The 18684-nt window shown below is 37.5% G+C and overlaps 1 long non-coding RNA gene across 1 annotated transcript; it reads right to left on the reverse strand.

Annotated features, from left to right (window-relative positions):
- Nucleotides 1-7629: 7629 nt before the first annotated feature.
- On the reverse strand, nt 7630-18275 carry LOC146859006 (uncharacterized). Its single transcript, XR_014979723.1, has 3 exons — nt 17106-18275; nt 14893-15050; nt 7630-7719 (listed from the first exon to the last, which is right to left on the reverse strand). It is a non-coding gene; the product is annotated as an uncharacterized LOC146859006 (long non-coding RNA).
- Between the last annotated feature and the right edge of the window lie 409 nt (nt 18276-18684).

Below are 18684 nucleotides of genomic sequence, written 5' to 3' on the forward strand. Positions count from 1 at the left end.
GTAGCTGTGTCTAAAGGTCCTATGGAAAAATGCATGGGAAAAACGCGTTTTGGGACCCCCCTTTTATCTCAGCCCCCGCTTGACGAATCCCCCCGAGACTTTCAGGGTAGGAGCGGAGCGTAGCGCCCCACCTATTTTGAAAAATTCGTGAGGATTCGTCGACCGGCGCCAAAGTTATTCAAAATAGAATGTTGCGGATTTCCTATGGAAACGTGGTCCTAACTATAACTACCTACTGGCGACCGCCAGTAGGTAATATATGTATATATATATATATATATATATATATATATATATATATATATATATATATATATATATATATACATATATATATATATATATACATACATACATATATATACACACACACACACACACACACACATATATTATCTACTGGCGGTCGCCAGTAGATAGTTATAGTTAGGACCGTGTTTCCATAGGAAATCTGAAAATTCTATTTTGAATAACTTTGGCGCCGGTTGACGGATCCTCGTGAAATTTTCAAAACTAATGGGGCGCTCCGCTCAGCTCCTACCCTGGAAGTCTCGGGGTGATTCGTCAAGCGGGGGCTGAGAAAATAGGGGGTTCCCAAAACGCGTTTTCCCCATGCATTTTCCCATAGGACCTTTAGTCGAAGGTACAGCCCGAACGGCTGAACAGAATTACTTGAAATTTGGCAAAGAAGTAGTACTCAGGTCCGGGATGTGCCTTTTGCATATATGGTGTCAATCTGTTCAGTAGTTCCTGAGAAAATTGCAGTTAAAAGTACATAAATATCTATATGCGCGCACCGTGCGCACACCGTGCGCGCACCTTAACGTGCACGAGCGTAATTGTGATTGGTGGTTACATGTAAGTCAACATTCGAATCGGTCGAAATCAGGAAGTGTTGTCCACCATTTTGTGTGTGAAAAAGAAAGGTGTAGAACGTGAAAAGGGGGCAGGGTACAGAGTTCCTGACCCCCTAGCTTTTGTCAGGGGGTCCCTGAAGGACCATGAAGGGTGAAAACAACATTTTATTTATTTTTTTAAATCACGGGGTGCGCGCACCGTGCGTGCACCGTGCGCCACCGTCGCGAGGTGCGCACACGGTGCGCGCACGGCGGAAAAAAAATCATAAAAAAATAGAATTAAAAATCAAATTTAAGTGTTTAGATGTTAGGTGGCTCTAAAAAGAGCCGTTGTGTTAATTGAGGAACAGAGGAACAAAAAAATGAAAAAAATTATAGGGTGCCGCATGTGTGCTGCTGTATCTTGCTCTCTATTAGGGGAATGCTGATGTCCCCATAAGAGAGAAGAGCATTGCACGCATTGCACCGTATATGCACCCTCTTGAACAGAGGGTGTATATCCAGAGGAACAGAAGCAGGTGAAGCTGCCACCGCAGATGAAGTGCTCGGCTGAGCTGCCGATGATGTGCTCGGCTGAGCTGCTGCGGATGTGCTCGGCTGAGCTTCTGGACGGTTTTCTCTAGCAACTCGAGCATAAGCCACAGAATGTACTTCTCTAACGTGCCTGATCATAGTGAAGATACTAAAAGAGTATTTCTTTATAGGATCTCCTCTCAATAAGACTTCACCACAAATAGTGCAGGTGACTTTTGGAGCATTCACCTTCTTCTGCCCCTCTGGAAAAGTGAAAAATTGCCATATAAAAGAGTTTTTCTGTTTCCTCTGCCTCTGTGGGCACAAGGGTCTCCTGCTCACTCCCAGAAGATGACCGCTGCTCTGCCATTCTCAAGTACTGGAGTACTGGAAAAGCTGCTCAGCTCCTTCTCCCAGGGAATCAGAATTAATAATGAGGGGAGTGGGTGTGGTGTTGGAAGTTTCTGGAACTGAAACTAATATAAACCAATGAAAAGTGTTGTTTCTTAATCACATGACCTGAAACTACTATAAACCAAGGAAAAGTGTTGTTTCTAAATCACATGACTTGCGGTGCGCGTACAGAGCACGCATGCATGCGCGTACGGAGCACGCGCGCATGCGCGTACGGAGCACGCGTACATGCGCGTACGGAGCACGCACGATGTACGCATGCGCACGTGGAGCACGTACGCATGCGCACACGGAGCACGTACGCATGCGTGCACCGTGCGCGCATGGTCAAAAACCCTTAAAAAAAAAAAAAGTTTATAGTAGATATTAACTATTCTGTTCAACTTTATCCAAATTAAAAAAAAAAAAAAGCTGAGCCATTCCATATTACAGGATAAAGTCAATCTATAACTATATATATAGGTAGCTTATTGTAAAATAAATATTTAAAAAATATAATAATACATTCATAAATTAGCATTTAAAAAACCTTGCAAATTCACTGAAAAAAACATAGGTTTCACACACGTTATAGTTAGGAATTAGCATTTAAAAAACCTTGCAAATTCACTGAAAAAACCATAGGTTTCACACATGTTATAGTTAGGAATTAGCATTTAAAAAACCTTGCAAATTCACTGAAAAAACCATAGGTTTCACACATGTTATAGTTAGCTGGACATTTCACTCATACAAAACCATTGAAATTTCCCCGTTATAGTTAGTTCAGCTAACTATAACTCGCGCGCCCGCAATCCACTGCTGATGACGTCACATATTACATCACTCATGACATGGTCAGTGACATCACTCATGACATCACTGTTGACATCTCAAATGACATCACTGATGACGTCATCCATGTGATAAATTACCACATCTTCTCACACCCTAATATAACCTTTGATACACCGACTCAAAATTTCAGAGTTCCATTCTCAAAACCATACATACTGCAATACCAATAACTACATACCCACTTATTAACTCTTAGGTCTACATACACCTCCACTCATTCACCTGTACAGTCACTCATACTTAAAGTCACTCCATACAAAACGGATGTATGACGTTACAACGCATGCTTTTACACCGCATGCCGTTACAACGCATTTTTTACACCGCAAGATCTGTTACAACGCCAGCCTTTACAACGCATGCTTTTACAACGACGTACACTAGATGGAGTGCTGACATTAGAAATGTATAATTTACTATTCTAACTCCAGTCCACGTTGCAGTAGGGAAGGTGTTTGGATAGTAAAACTACACTATTTCTAATGTTAGCACGCCATCTAGTGCATTTCGTTGTAATAGCATGCGTTGTAATGGCATGCGTTGTAACAGATTTCGCGTTGTAATAGTTTCGTTGTAATGGTAGTGCGGTGTAAAAGTTGCGTTGTAAAGGTTGTTCACCATACAAAACTATCATATGCATTTATACACCTATATAGACACTCACACACTACCAATCATCCATAGAGGTACTCTCACACCTAGTCAGTCATGCAAATAATCACACTCCCATTTACTCACCTATGCGGTTCTACACACTCAAGTTCACTTACTCATAAAAATAGTATCACATTCTTACGCTCTTATAGAATCATTGATACAAGCACACACTCATCCATACAGTCACTCTCACAATCACACACTCTCACATCTACCCACTTATATACTCTTACACGCATATATACTGCCTTTCACATATGTAGTTAGTCACAAATGTACCACTGAGATATACATTCAATCCCTAACACACCCATACATACACTCACTCAACCATACAGTCCATCACAGATGCACTCTTAAAACCATGCACTCATAGAATCACCCACTCACACATCTATGCATAGAGTCACACACACCCTACTCACACAAACACTCAGGAACCCATACAGATACTGAGACAAGCAATCAATAACTCATATAGACACTTATATAGGTATTCACAAAACCATGCAGCCACTTATACACCAACATACAGACACATACAAACATTTACACAGTTTAGTCACTAGTCTGCAGTAAGATACATTTAATGACTCACTTATAGAGTCAGTTACGCACCACAGAAAATCATCCATTTACACACTTGTACACCCACTTATTCTTCAACAGGCCTTTCCCTATATATATTAAACATATTAAAATTGTTCAGAAACACATACTCAATGGATGATGTCATCAGTGATGTCATCGGTGATGTCATTTGAGATGTCATCAGTGATGTCATGAGTGATGTCACTGACCATGTCATGAGTGATGTAATATGTGACGTCATCAGCAGTGGATTGCGGGAGCGCGAGTTATAGTTAGCTGAACTAACTATAACGGGGGAATTTCAATGGTTTTGTACGAGTGAAATGTCCAGCTAACTATAACATGTGTGAAACCTATGGTTTTTTCAGTGAATTTGCAAGGTTTTTTAAATACTAATTCTTAACTATAACGTGTGTCAAACCTATGGTTTTTTCAGTAAATTTGCAAGGTTTTTTAAATGCTAACTCCTAACTATAACGTGTGTGAAACCTATGGTTTTTTCAGTGAATATATATCAAGTCCCCAGGGAGGGACGAAACGCGTAATGGCTGCCGCTCCTGTTGTGTGAACTTTCCAAATAAACTGAGCGGTATTACAAAAGGATTCTGTGGTCCGTGCTCTTTGTTTCCAGTATCCAGTATCCAGATGGAAGGAAATGTGGTAAAAGAGTATTAAGGTGATATATATATATATATATTCACTGAAAAAACCATAGGTTTCACACACGTTATAGTTAGGAATTAGCATTTAAAAAACCTTAGAAATTCAGTGAAAAAACCATAGGTTTCACACATGTTATAGTTAGCTGGACATTTTACTCGTAAAAAACCAATGAAATTGCCCCGTTATAGTTAGTTCAGCTAACTATAACTCGCGCGCCCGCAATGCACTGCTGATGACGTCACATATTACATCACTCATGACATGGTCAGTGACATCACTCATGACATCACTGATGACATCTCAAATGACATCACTGATGACATCACTGATGACATCATCTAGTGAATGTGTGTTATTCTGAAAATTAAATATGTTTTATATATGTATATCTCATGGTCGATGGAAGAATAAATGGGTATATAAGTGTCTAAATGGATGATTTGTTTTTGAAAAATTGATTGTGTAACTGACTGATTAAGTGTATCATAGTGAATACATGGCTTAGTGAATAATGTTTAAATATGTAAATATCTGTATCAGTCTCTCACTTTGTGTATAAGTGGCTGCATGGGTTGGTGAGTAGCTACATGGGTGCCTATTTAGGTTATTAGTTGTTTTTTTGAGTATCAGTCTGAGTGTCTGCATGGTTCGGTGGGGGGTATTACGTAGTGCATCGGTGCATGAATGAGTGACTCACTGTTTGTATGTGTTGAACACAGCATGTGTGCAGGACTGTATGGGTGGATGAGTGTGTGTATGGGTGTGTTAGTGAGTGAATGACTGTCTCAATAGTGTCTTCAGGAGTAACTACATACGTTTTAAACTAGTATATGTGACTATTGGTGTATATATGTGAGTATATGTGAAAGTGAGAGATTGAAAGAGTTCCTGTATGAATAAGTATGTGTTTCTATAAGTGATTGTTTAAAAGACTAAGTATGTGTAAGTTTCCGTAGAAGTAAGTGTGGTGGTGTGTGTATAACTGTATATGCAAGTAAATGTATGTTTGATTCTTTATTAGCATGAGTGACTATGTGTGTGAGTAACTCTATGGATGAGTGGCATTGTGTAACAGGATGTATAGATGTATGAGTACATATGATGAGTGAGTACATGTATGAGTGACTGTATAGGACTGTTGGTGAATGAGTGGATGTGTATGTGGATCTTAGAATTACTGAAGAGGTTGTTGTAACTGGTATTGGTATGTCCATTGTTTTGAAATTTTTAGTCTCTATTTTTGAATGTGTGTATCAAAGCTTATATTAAGGTGAGAGGAGGTCTGCCACTCTATCACAAGGATGATGTCATCAGTGATGTCATCAGTGATGTCATTTGAGATGTCATCAGTGATGTCATGAGTGATGTCACTGACCATGTCATGAGTGATGTAATATGTGACGTCATCAGCAGTGCATTGCGGGCGCGCGAGTTATAGTTAGCTGAACTAACTATAACGGGGCAATTTCATTGGTTTTTTACGAGTAAAATGTCCAGCTAACTATAACATGTGTGAAACCTATGGTTTTTTCACTGAATTTCTAAGGTTTTTTAAATGCTAATTCCTAACTATAACGTGTGTGAAACCTATGGTTTTTTCAGTGAATTTCTAAGGTTTTTTAAATGCTAATTCCTAACTATAACGTGTGTGAAACCCATGGTTTTTTCATTGAATTTGCAAGGTTTTTTAAATGCTAATTCCTAACTATAACGTGTGTGAAACCCATGGTTTTTTCAGTGAATTTGCAAGGTTTTTTAAATGCTATTTTTTTTTTATATTCTTCATTTTTTTCAAACATATTTTTATTTTAATTTTCTTATCTTTTATAAAGACTATGCTTTAATTTTTAAAATCCTTAAATATTTTTTTTATATATATTTTTTAAAATAAACATGTATAATTTATTTCCAGATTTTTTTTTTTTTTTTTTTATAGTACGCGTACCGTAAGCTCACGGTAAGCGTACGGTTTACGCAACGTCCGTAATCTATCTACGCTGCTTGCGTATAGTTACGCACTTTGCGTAGCCGCGCGTACTGCGCGTGGGACGCGTGCGCGCTTACGCAACACGCGCACGTTACGCGGAAGTGCCGGGAAATGACTGTTATGCGCATGTGCGCAAGCGCGTGTCTTTTTTACGCGCACGCGTACTTTTTGCCGTAAGCGCACCGTAAGCGTACCGTAAGCGTACGGTAGGTCATGTGATCTTGAAACACAACTTTTGATTGGTTGAAACTACTTTCAGTTCTAGAACTCTCCTACACCACACCCATTCCCCTCATTTCTGCTTGTGATCCCTTGGGAGAAGGAGCTGGTTTGTCTTTGGGATACGATGGCAGAACAGCAGAGCTCTTCTGAGAGTGAGGCTAGCACCAGCAGCACTGTCTTGAGGCAGAGAGCGAGGAAAGTAAAACCTTCTTATGTTTGGGATTATTTTACTTTTCCAGAAGGCCAGCAAAAGGTGAATGCACCCTTAGTTACTTGCAAGCTGTGTCAGCGTGTACTTTCTAGAGGTAATCCTGACAGGAAGTATTCCTTTGGGAATCACACCATGATGAGGCACCTCAAGGATGTACACAAAAGGACACATGCTCAACTTTTTGGAGGTAACTCTTCAGAAAGACGAGCCAGTACATCCACAGCAGCTCAGCCTGGACCATCACCTGCAGAGCTTACTCCTTCTTCTGCAGCTCAGGTGAGCCCTTCATCTGTGGGGGGAGAATCTCCTTTTGCTGGCCCTCTGGAAATGAACCCTCGATTTCGGAAGGTTGATATTCATTGCACATTTTGTAAAGCTCTAATTTGTTATAGGGAGACCAGTGTTTCCCTAGTGAATAACAAAATAGATCAGCACATTTGTAGCTTTGAATGATTTTCCCATGGTTCCTTTCCTCTGTCCCTGCATGAACACAACGGTTCTTTTAAGAGCCAACCTTATCTTTCATCTTTTTTTTACATTTTTTTTAAAAAACTTTTTTTTTTTACCGTACGCGTACGGTAAGCGTACCTTTTTTTTTATTTTTTAAAAAAAACACTAAAAATCATTTTTCACATTACAAGGTCCTTGAAAAACTACAATTATTACTATTGACTTACCATACTCACTGAAAAAAATATTTATTCATTTGTTTTTTTAAAAAATAGTTTTTAAAATGGTTGTAGTTTACGAAAATTTTCTATATCGATCTGAAAAAAAAGAAAAAAGTATTAATATTTTTAAAACATTTTATAATACAGTACACATATTTACATTTTTTCCCAAAAAATATTTTTGCCTTATTTTTGCTGTTTTCAGAATATATTGCATTTCACTATAAATTGTGAAAGCAATTGCATTCATCATTTTACAGCGGGCAAAAAAAAATAACAATCTCAAAGATTGTATTAAAAAAGCCCAGAATCTCTTCTCACTTAAACTTATCATTACAGAAATGCATATTATTCTTAAAAAATGTCATCTAAAAACAATACTTTTTTCTTTAAAATACCGTCTGATATTTTTGTTTCAGAAGTACATTCACAATAATATATCTCAAATAACTCCAAAATACATCTGATTTTATTTCCTTTAGGCCAAATAGTATTTTTTATTCTTTCCCTGGAATAAATTTCCAAGGGAAAACCATTAAAATTCTAAAGTTTAATCTGTCCAGATCTCACCGATTCTCTGTAACATTTTGGTTCACGAAAATTTTTCGAATAATTTATTTAGTCCACAATAGAATTGCTTACTTTTCCACATGGCCAAATAGTAATTTTTGAAATTATTTTTGAAAAAATTTCCAGTGGCAGTCCAATAACATTCCAAAATTTAAAATGTGCAGAAGTTACCGATAATCTCTAAATTATTGGTTTTTCAAAATTGCATTAAAAATTTAAAAAGTCCACATTACAATTGATTATCTTTCCTTTAGGCCAAATGATAATTTTAAAAATCTTTTTTCTACAAAATTGCAATGGTAATCCTGTAAAATGGTAAAATTATTTTGTCCAGATCTTGCCAAGTCTCTCTAAAATTTAGGTTTCAGGAAGATTAGATAGGAATTTGCTAAATCAAAAGGCAAACGTTGTTTGAAAATCAATTGGGAATCATTACACAGTGTCCATCCTTTTTCACATTTTAGATAAACTGTGTAATGTCCAGAAGTAACAGTAGGTCCATCATGGAAAATTATTGCAACAGTTACAAAAGTTTTTCCTGAAATTGATAATTGCTGTCCTGTAAACTTCTTTATTAAAGTATCCAATTTTGATCCATCAGCTCTACATCGTTGCATCATTAAAATTACATACTGTCCGTATTCCCTTAAAATTAATGTTGATAACATGTCAGAATTACACTCACCACATTTCATGCTATGATTAGCATCTTTAACTAAGTTTGCAAAAGTGACTGTTTTACTCTCTGGCAATGTCAAATAAATAAACCTTTCATTATCAACAATAGAACCACTTATATTATAACAATTATCACAACTATGTTCCCATTTATAAGAGAGACCAAAAAAAATGTCAATGGGAACTCCTTCTTCTTCCACTACCTGAAGAAAATACATCAAAAATTCGTGAGCATCTTGCTGTTCATTTTGAGAAAACTGTGTTCGTCCTGAACATACATCTAAAAGTTTTCTAATATCAGTAGCACTTTCTATTTGAGTTTTATCTTTACTCAGCTTTTGAAAAAGGAGACTGAGCTCTGAACAGAATCTTTTTCCCTGATTTATTATTATCTGCTCTTGCAAACTTTCCAGATAAAAAGCAACATTCAGCACTACATTTGCGTAGCAGTTGACACCAGAGCTATTTTCAAAATGACATCCTACAACCTGTTCTTCATTTTCCTTATTCTTTTTGCTTGCAATTACATCACTCCTCTTTTTTTTCCTCTTCTCTACATCTTCATTACAGATATTCTCATTTCTCCTTTTACGAGAAACTACACGTTTCTCCAACACAGGATACTGACCTAAATGAGGAGCATAGCTTCTTCTTAATCTATTATACTCCTTTACACAGTTTGTATCAGCACTAACTTTTGAGTCATCGAAGTCTATCATGAATAAACCTGATAATGTTTTGACTCGTGACAAAGCAACATATGCCATACCTTCTTTGAACACACTAGATCCAATGTTCACAAATGCACAATCTACAGTCAATCCTTGAGACTTGTGAATAGTTACAGCATATGCTAGAGAAAACGGAAACTGCTTCCTACGTACATATAAGTCTTTCACAAGCATGAAACGAACTGAACAACGACAAATGTCTTTAACTTCCTCTATCTGATCAAATTTTATTTTTAACCATTCAATTCCATCTTTTTTCTGATAATTAATAAAACCCACAACTCTTCCCATCGCTCCATTTACTAAGCCTTTTTCAACATCCAAATTTCTCCTTAAAAACACTCTACAGTTCATGCAAACATATAGATTTTTTTCTAATCCTGCTGTTTTGGAGATGTTCTTCTCTAGTGAGTCCAATTTATTTTTCAGTTTGCCTGTTACTGTGACAGTAATTCTTCCATCCTCAATTTTGTCCACTGCTTCCAATTTCATGATCTCTTCCTTTTCCAATTTCAAAAGCTCCTCATTGAATATTGAGCATTCACGTAGAGTTGGCATTAAGCAGATGACACTTTTGTTTTCTGCAATGTTCTTGTATATCTTCTCTGCAACTATTTCTTCCTTTGGAAATAAATTATGTAGCAGCCGAGTCTGTAATGCTTTTTTGCCAGCTTCTGTGAGTAGTCCAATCCTGATATCTTTCAGAATACTTCCATATTCTTCATCGTTTGCTTGCCTCATATTAGTTGTAAGTTCCTTGTACTCAAAGAAGGACCAAATATTTGTATTACCGATGCTTCCCAATGACTTCTTCGTGTCTTCATGTGTCACAGTATTAAACACTGGTTGTCCTTTAACCGGAGTAAGTTGCAAAAGATCCCCAAAAACGATGACGTGTTTTCCACCAAATAACACGTCATAGTCTGTCTTCAAAATTTGCTGCATTCTTAAATGCACAAAGGCAAGCATTAAGTTTGATACCATGCTCACCTCATCAATAATGAGAACTTGCATCTTCTTCAATACTCTTGAAACTTCCAAGCATGCTTCTCCAGTTAGCTTGTTGAATTGTATTTTGTTCTCATGCTCCACTGGTAACATTAGCAAACGATGTAAGGTGATTCCTTTTATGTTATATGCTGCTAACCCAGTTGGAGCAGTAACCACACAAGACAAAGTAGAATCTGTTTTTTGCTTTAGGTAGCTTCTGATGACTTTAATTAGGAAACTTTTTCCAGTGCCAGCTTGTCCGCTTACATACATCCTGATTGGATGAAATGATGTGCATGAGCACTCTTTTTTTTCATGTAGAAATCCGTGTTCAATTTTGTTTTTGATCTCTTCATAAATTTGTTGCTGCTCTTGATTCAGTTGTCTTTCCAAATTTTCTAAGTCTATAAATTCTTCTTGAGCTTGATTCATAGCCGTTTCCACTTCATTCATGGCTATTGATGCTTCATTTTCAACGATTGGTTGTCCTAGGGGATCTTGACTGTATGTTCCTGAACTTTGGCTGTCCTGAGAACTGTCTCTAGCAATTTCTGCTGCAATTGTAGTTTCCTGTTCAATTTCTTCATTTAACATTTGCAGATAAGTTGAGAATGTACTGCATTGTATGCTGTCTTTGCAAGCATTAAAAGAATCTTCATAGCTCTGGAATTCTCCCAGTAGTTCATCCTCTGAACGCCATGGTTTAAACAACTGTAAAAGAGCCAAGTAGTAAAATTCTTTCTTGTCGGTAGTGTCGCAACTCAGCTTCCGGTGATTTATCAAACTTCCTTTGGTTTGCTTCACCAAACATCCTTCTTCACCAACGACTTTATATTTTCCATTATTGATGTCTTCTGCAGCTTTCCGTGAATAAATGTAGTTCTGCAGCACTTCATAGAGACACATGTTCTCCAGATGATGACTTCTCTTGGGATAATATGTGTCCAACATGTTTGTTTTCAATATATCTGTACTTTCAGGTTCGAACTGTGCCAAATATTCAATTTCTCCAACAGATTTCAGTACCCGATTTCTCATTGCTGCAAGGCCTAAACTTGCCCAAATTATTCTTCTTGACTTCGAGTAGAGACTTGCAGAAGATAATCTATCTGAACATTCGTAGGATCCAATTTCTCGATGCGATAACATCTTCAAACTGAAACTGTACAGCTTCTTACTGACAGTCTTCTCGTGAGAAATCTCTTCCCACATTTCCTTCAATTCTGTTTTTTCTGATTTCGTAATGTAAGACGTTACATATCGAGCAACAGCAATGGAATTGTCAGCAACATACTGTATATCCATGTTAGCGTTCCACATGGATAAAATGACTGGGTTGTAGTCATTTATATTTTTTGATTCTTCTTTTCTTTTAAGGTTGTAGGTATTCTTAGGTGATTTTCTTGTGATAGTATGTCTCACAGCTGACATAAAACTGTTGACTCTTCCATTTGTAAGAACAGGTCTAGGAAATCCAAATCGACATTTAGTGTAGTATTTTTCTTTGCTCTTGTATTTCCGTCGACAGTATTTTCCACACCGATGACTTTGGAAACGTAGAACTTGCTCCTTTAACTTGTACTCTTCTGTGCTTTTAGGTATAGCACATGTTGCATATTCTTCAATGTAAGATAACACTGCTTCATCAGTATCTGTTCCAAACTTTGGGGCATCCTTGATCCACAGCAGCATATGAATATGAGGAGCACCTCTTGCCTGGTACTCTTTTCTCCAAAAGAAATCCACTACTTCTCCAAGGGGTGGATTTTTTTTATTGCAGATGAAGGACATCATAGCCTCAAATCTATGATTGAAATATCTGCAAACATTAACCGGATCCAATGAGCACAGTTCTCCTGCTGTCTTGTATTCGATGTTTTCAATGTTTGAATTGGCCTCTCGTAGAAAATCCAGTAAATCATCCCAAGCGTACTCGGCGCAGCTTAGGGTAAGGAACCATGTTGGTGTTCCTAAATTGCGTAACATGCATTTTAGTTCACCATGGCGTCGGTACCAATATTCATTTGTCCCACGCTGACAAGCCATCAGATTGATCAGTTGTGTTTCCAAATGATCATCTCGGTGCTGCACTTTCTCCATAAAATCCTTAGCAGACACATTTTGTAAATGTACTCCACTTTTTAAAATGTGATTTACTGCATAAGACAGTGCAGACAAGTCGCTTTCAAATAAAAGATGGAACAAATAAGGGATACTTTGTCGAAATCTGGGATCTTCAGCATATAGTCTTGTAGTCCGATACTCAGAAGCTGAAATCTGTTCCGGACGTTCATCGTATCGTCCTCCTTTTCCTTTAGGAAACAGCTGGGGAAAACATCGAGCTTCCAAGCTCTCCTCCCATACACTCACGGGATTTCCTTTTGCTTTCTTCATCTGAAAGAGATCAATATTGTCTCCCATAACTTCTTTCGAATGGAGAGGATGTATGCTAAAATGTTCATAAATTTCTTCTTCCTTTGACTTGTCCACTTTTTCAATTTGTCCACTTGGTGTTTCTGTATCTCCTTGTAAATCTTCTTCTTCTTCTTCTTCTACTATATAAATTGATTCATACCATTTGTTATTTTTTTTCAAATACAAATTTGCTCTTTGTACTTTCCGCACATCTACCAGCTCCTGCCAAATCTTCTTATTCTTTGTAGGTACACCATTAACCAGAATAATTAATGGTTCAGTTTCCAAAGTATCCGCATCAATAGTTTCCATATTTTTTTTCAAATCCAAGGGCAAATACACCACTCTACCTTTTAAACCTCTCACTAAATCTGAAGGAGGTAATTTACCAGTTTTGGGCTCCATACGTACTATGGTCTGGAACGGATGAACACATTGAATGAGTATAGACTCATATGTATTTAATTCAGAAAGTTCAGCAGGAATAGCATCCAATTCTAAATTATTATGTACAGCTCTGGTCGGCATTCTATTTTCCTCTAACTTGTTGTAGCAGTATTTACAAATACGCTGATCTTCACCCAATTCAAAACAATTTTCAAGAAATATATATGTTGCAAAATCCATCCACTTATAATTATCTTCATTTTCACTCTTTCTGTAGAGATCAACATTCCTAGTTTGTTTTCTATAATGAGTTCTGCGGCAACAAATACAAGTAACATTTGGTCTTTCATTAGAGACTATTGCAAATTTTGTTATGTGATCATTAAATGTCTTACTTACACAAGGTTCTACATTCTCTTCCACTTCTGCCTCATTTACTGTGTCCTTCTCTGCACTGTTTTGTTCAGGACCAAAGTAACAAAACTGAATTTCATCAACAACCTTCTCTACATCTGATACCGTTCCTCGGAACAGAGCCCTATTCAATTCATTTAACTTTATTGCTGGACTTTTGGCAAAATACAACCGTCTCACAAACTTTCTCATTTCAGTATGATGAACAGCCAGCATCCTAAAATGATGGAAAACACTATTGCACACTTTTCTAGATAGACAAGCAAGAGAATGACCCTGCAAACCAGTATTCTCTCTCACTCTGCATGGATCCAGACTTTGAAGCACCTTAATCTTTTGTTTTACACTTTTTTTACTATATTCTCTTAGAAACTCTCGAAATCTGTCAATAGATTCCTGACGCACAGTGCAAATACTACTACAATTCCAAGTGTACACTGGGGCTTTAGGACGTCTCCCCATTGCCTCATCTGCCATCACTTGTACCTCATCTCTTGGAACCATTATCTCCTTCTCCATTATGCAACCATTTTTTACTTCGTATGAACGACCTCTGGTGTCAACTGCATGCAGCAAACTATTACTTTGAAAATAGCTCTCTTCATTAAAAAAAGGTTCACTACTTGAGCTATGCATCCACTTTCCTAAAAACACTTTACAAAAATTTGTTCTGTTCACTACTCTTTTGCTTTTGCTTTGTGATTTCAGTACATTAACCATTTTATCTAATGTACGCATCCTATTCAAAATTAATATGAATAGTTTCCTTTTTAATTCTAATGCCTTTGCTGCAATGGCTTCAATTTCTTTTTTTCTCTTATAATATTTAGCCTTTTGCTTATATTTCTTTATATCCTTTATCAAATTGGACATAACTCTTCTCTGAAACATTTTTCTACGTATCTCTTTAAATGCTGTTTTTCTGTTTATGTTAAACTTTTCAATTGCAGAAGGTATATTTGCATTAACTAAATCCTCAATTTTTGCTGTTCTGTAGGTTTTGTTACATTTTTCCGAGAACAGACATTTTGTACATTTTTGTTTGTTTTCAATATTTTGTTTAGGAATTGTCTTTTTTGCTTACCAGAAGATTTTTTCTTTTTCCCAACATCAGCATCTTCTACTAACTTTGGTCCTCCAGTTGTCCTCAAATATAGTTTTTTTTTTAGCGTTTTTTGAACTCGAGATTTTGTAGGCATCTTAAATTTTGTTCACTGTTCTTCAGCAATACCTGCAAAAAAACTAAAAAAAAAATTCTTTATTGAATTTAAATATATTACTACATTTCTTTTCACAATAGTCACAAAACGAAATTTCTTTGCCAATTTGAATGCACACAAACTCCTCTTTTTTTTTGGGCAAGTGAAAATCTGTATAACAAACTGTCACATTATGAAACCAAGCTGTTTTTTTTTCAGACCACCACCGTGTGTATTCTCTGTGACTGCCTACACTCCAGCAGGGGCAACCAGCCTTAGTGATGCTGAATGTATTTGCATTACAGACTTAAACCTGAAAACCCCACTCGCTTCTAATTACTGTGCATGACTATACATGGCAAGCACATGGGTGTGTGCTAAACCTCTGCTTCTTCCCCCAAAAATTCGCTCCTCTTTTCCATCTACTGCAACTGTGAAATCACCAGAGCAAGACGCAATACATTTCTGCCTATAATTCTTCTATGCACACAGAGTCATGTTTTCACATTAGTGCCAAAACGAAATTTCTTTGCCAATTTGAAAGCACACTTACTGCTCTTTTTTTTTCGGGCCAAGTGAAAATCTCTTTTTACACTTTGAAATCACTTTTACAGACTGACACATTCTGAAACCTTTTTTTTTAAATTTATTTAAATGCACATGTCCAAGCTGTTTTTTTTTCAGACCACCACCGTGTGTATTCTCTGTGACTGCCTACACTCCAGCAGGGGCAACCAGCCTTAGTGATGCTGAATGTATTTGCATTACAGACTTAAACCTGAAAACCCCACTCGCTTCTAATTACTGTGCATGACTATACATGGCAAGCACATGGGTGTGTGCTAAACCTCTGCTTCTTCCCCCAAAAATTCGCTCCACTTTTCCATCTACTGCAACTGTGAAATCACCAGAGCAAGACGCAATACATTTCTGCCTATAATTCTTCTATGCACACAGAGTCATGTTTTCACATTAGTGCCAAAACGAAATTTCTTTGCCAATTTGAAAGCACACTTACTGCTCTTTTTTTTTCGGGCCAAGTGAAAATCTCTTTTTACACTTTGAAATCACTTTTACAGACTGACACATTCTGAAACCTTTTTTTTTAAATTTATTTAAATGCACATGTCCAAGCTGTTTTTTTTTCAGACCACCACCGTGTGTATTCTCTGTGACTGCCTACACTCCAGCAGGGGCAACCAGCCTTAGTGATGCTGAATGTATTTGCATTACAGACTTAAACCTGAAAACCCCACTCGCTTCTAATTACTGTGCATGACTATACATGGCAAGCACATGGGTGTGTGCTAAACCTCTGCTTCTTCCCCCAAAAATTCGCTCCTCTTTTCCATCTACTGCAACTGTGAAATCACCAGAGCAAGACGCAATACATTTCTGCCTATAATTCTTCTATGCACACAGAGTCATGTTTTCACATTAGTGCCAAAACGAAATTTCTTTGCCAATTTGAAAGCACACTTACTGCTCTTTTTTTTTCGGGCCAAGTGAAAATCTCTTTTTACACTTTGAAATCACTTTTACAGACTGACACATTCTGAAACCTTTTTTTTTAAATTTATTTAAATGCACATGTCCAAGCTGTTTTTTTTTCAGACCACCACCGTGTGCATTCTCTGTGACTGCCTACACTCCAGCAGGGGCAACCAGCCTTAGTGATGCTGAATGTATTTGCATTACAGACTTAAACCTGAAAACCCCACTCGCTTCTAATTACTGTGCATGACTATACATGGCAAGCACATGGGTGTGTGCTAAACCTCTGCTTCTTCCCCCAAAAATTCGCTCCTCTTTTCCATCTACTGCAACTGTGAAATCACCAGAGCAAGACGCAATACATTTCTGCCTATAATTCTTCTATGCACACACAGTCATGTTTTCACATTAGTGCCAAAACGAAATTTCTTTGCCAATTTGAAAGCACACTTACTGCTCTTTTTTTTTCGGGCCAAGTGAAAATCTCTTTTACAGACTGACACATTATGAATCCACCATGTGTAACTACAACAAAAACAATTCCCATTTCTATTATTCATTTCTTAAGTTACCACATACATCCCCTCTCAAACTGTAAACTCACCTTTAAAATTAGTTAGTTGTGAAAGAAATGTGTCACTCAAACAGCAGATTATCAGAGCCAGGATCTCTGTTCTGTACACCTCTCTCCTCTCAGCAGAACCAGATAATGGCAAACTTTCCCTCTATTTTTCCACACATATACATGTAAGTTTCAAATCTCAGTGCTTCCCCCTTTTTTTCAAATGTAATGACACATTTCTATTGGTTGAAAACCAACCCTTTTCCAAAAGTACCCTGCCCCCAACTTGACTTCTGCCTAGTACCCTTCCCCCAACTTGACTTCTGCCTGCTACCATAGCAACAGCTCATGGAACACTGCTGTGTGCAGTTAGGTCAGAAGTTCGACACACAATGTTTCAATTCCACAGAGCAAGAGTGCTTGACTTTTCAAACCTAACTGCAAATCCATAGTACTGTTCTTTGGTTACACATTTTTTTGTACCAATACAAAACATGCTTCTATTAATTTTCACATACAGCCTAGTTTTTTTTCTAGAATGGTATGAAACAGCCAATCAGTTCTTTTTGTTTTGTAAAAAATATGTATGCCTCCATTTCCAAACTGTCTTTCTTTTCATATTGCCATTCTACTGAAAGACACCTCCTGAGTGCATCCAGTTCTCCTTTGAAGATGTTCACAGTGTGGATTGTAGGGCACAGCTATGTCTTCTGGAGTGAAAAGTTTGCAGAGAAAACAGATATGGTGAGAGACCTTGCTTTGCCAAATGTAGACATTAAATGGATTGGTCAGAGAGGGTTAAAGTGGCACCAATTGATGCCATTGGTGAAATCCTTCATGCAAATCCAACACCCTGACCTCATAATAGTGCACTGTGGTGGCAATGACCTAGGCACTTTGACTGGGGTAGGTCTGGAAATGCTTATGAAGGACACCTTTGCACAACTGTTTACACTTTTCCCTAAAACTGCCTTTGTGTTTTCCAACATATGCCAAAGGCAAAAATGGAACTGGTCCAATCATTTCTGTCCACAGATTGACAAAGCAAGAAAGCACGTCAACAAATCTGTTTCTGCTTTCCTCCGTGACTATGGTATGGGTGCCATTTACCACAACAACTTGCGTTACGACATGCAAGACATTTATAGAGGAGATGGTGTGCACTTCAATGATGAAGGGAACAGAGTCTTCCTCTTGAACCTTAGACTCTGCATCGGTACTTACTTGTAGGTACCACTAAAAAAATGACTCCATAAACACAACAGCTCTTTTTAGAGCTCCCTAATTTCTAAACTCTTAAATCTGATTTTCATTTATTTATTTTTATTTTTTTTACCGTACGCTTACCGTGAGCTTACCGTACGCGTACCCCGTGATTTTTTTTAAAATCAATAAATGTTTTTTTTGTACTTTTCTGTCCTTCTTTGACCCCCTTACAATTGTTAGGGGGTCTGTAACTCTCCTCATTGCCCCCTTTCCTTGTTTTCACTCTTTTTTTTCAGAGTGAAATACACAAAATGGCGGCCGCCGCTTCCTGGTTTCGGCCGATTCGAATGTTTACTAAGATCTAAGAGCCAATCAGAATCGCGCTCGCGCACGCCACCGTACGCTTACCGTAAGC

The sequence above is a fragment of the Triturus cristatus genome, chromosome 3_2 (genome assembly GCF_964204655.1).
Source record: "Triturus cristatus chromosome 3_2, aTriCri1.1, whole genome shotgun sequence".
NCBI lineage: Eukaryota > Metazoa > Chordata > Amphibia > Caudata > Salamandridae > Triturus > Triturus cristatus.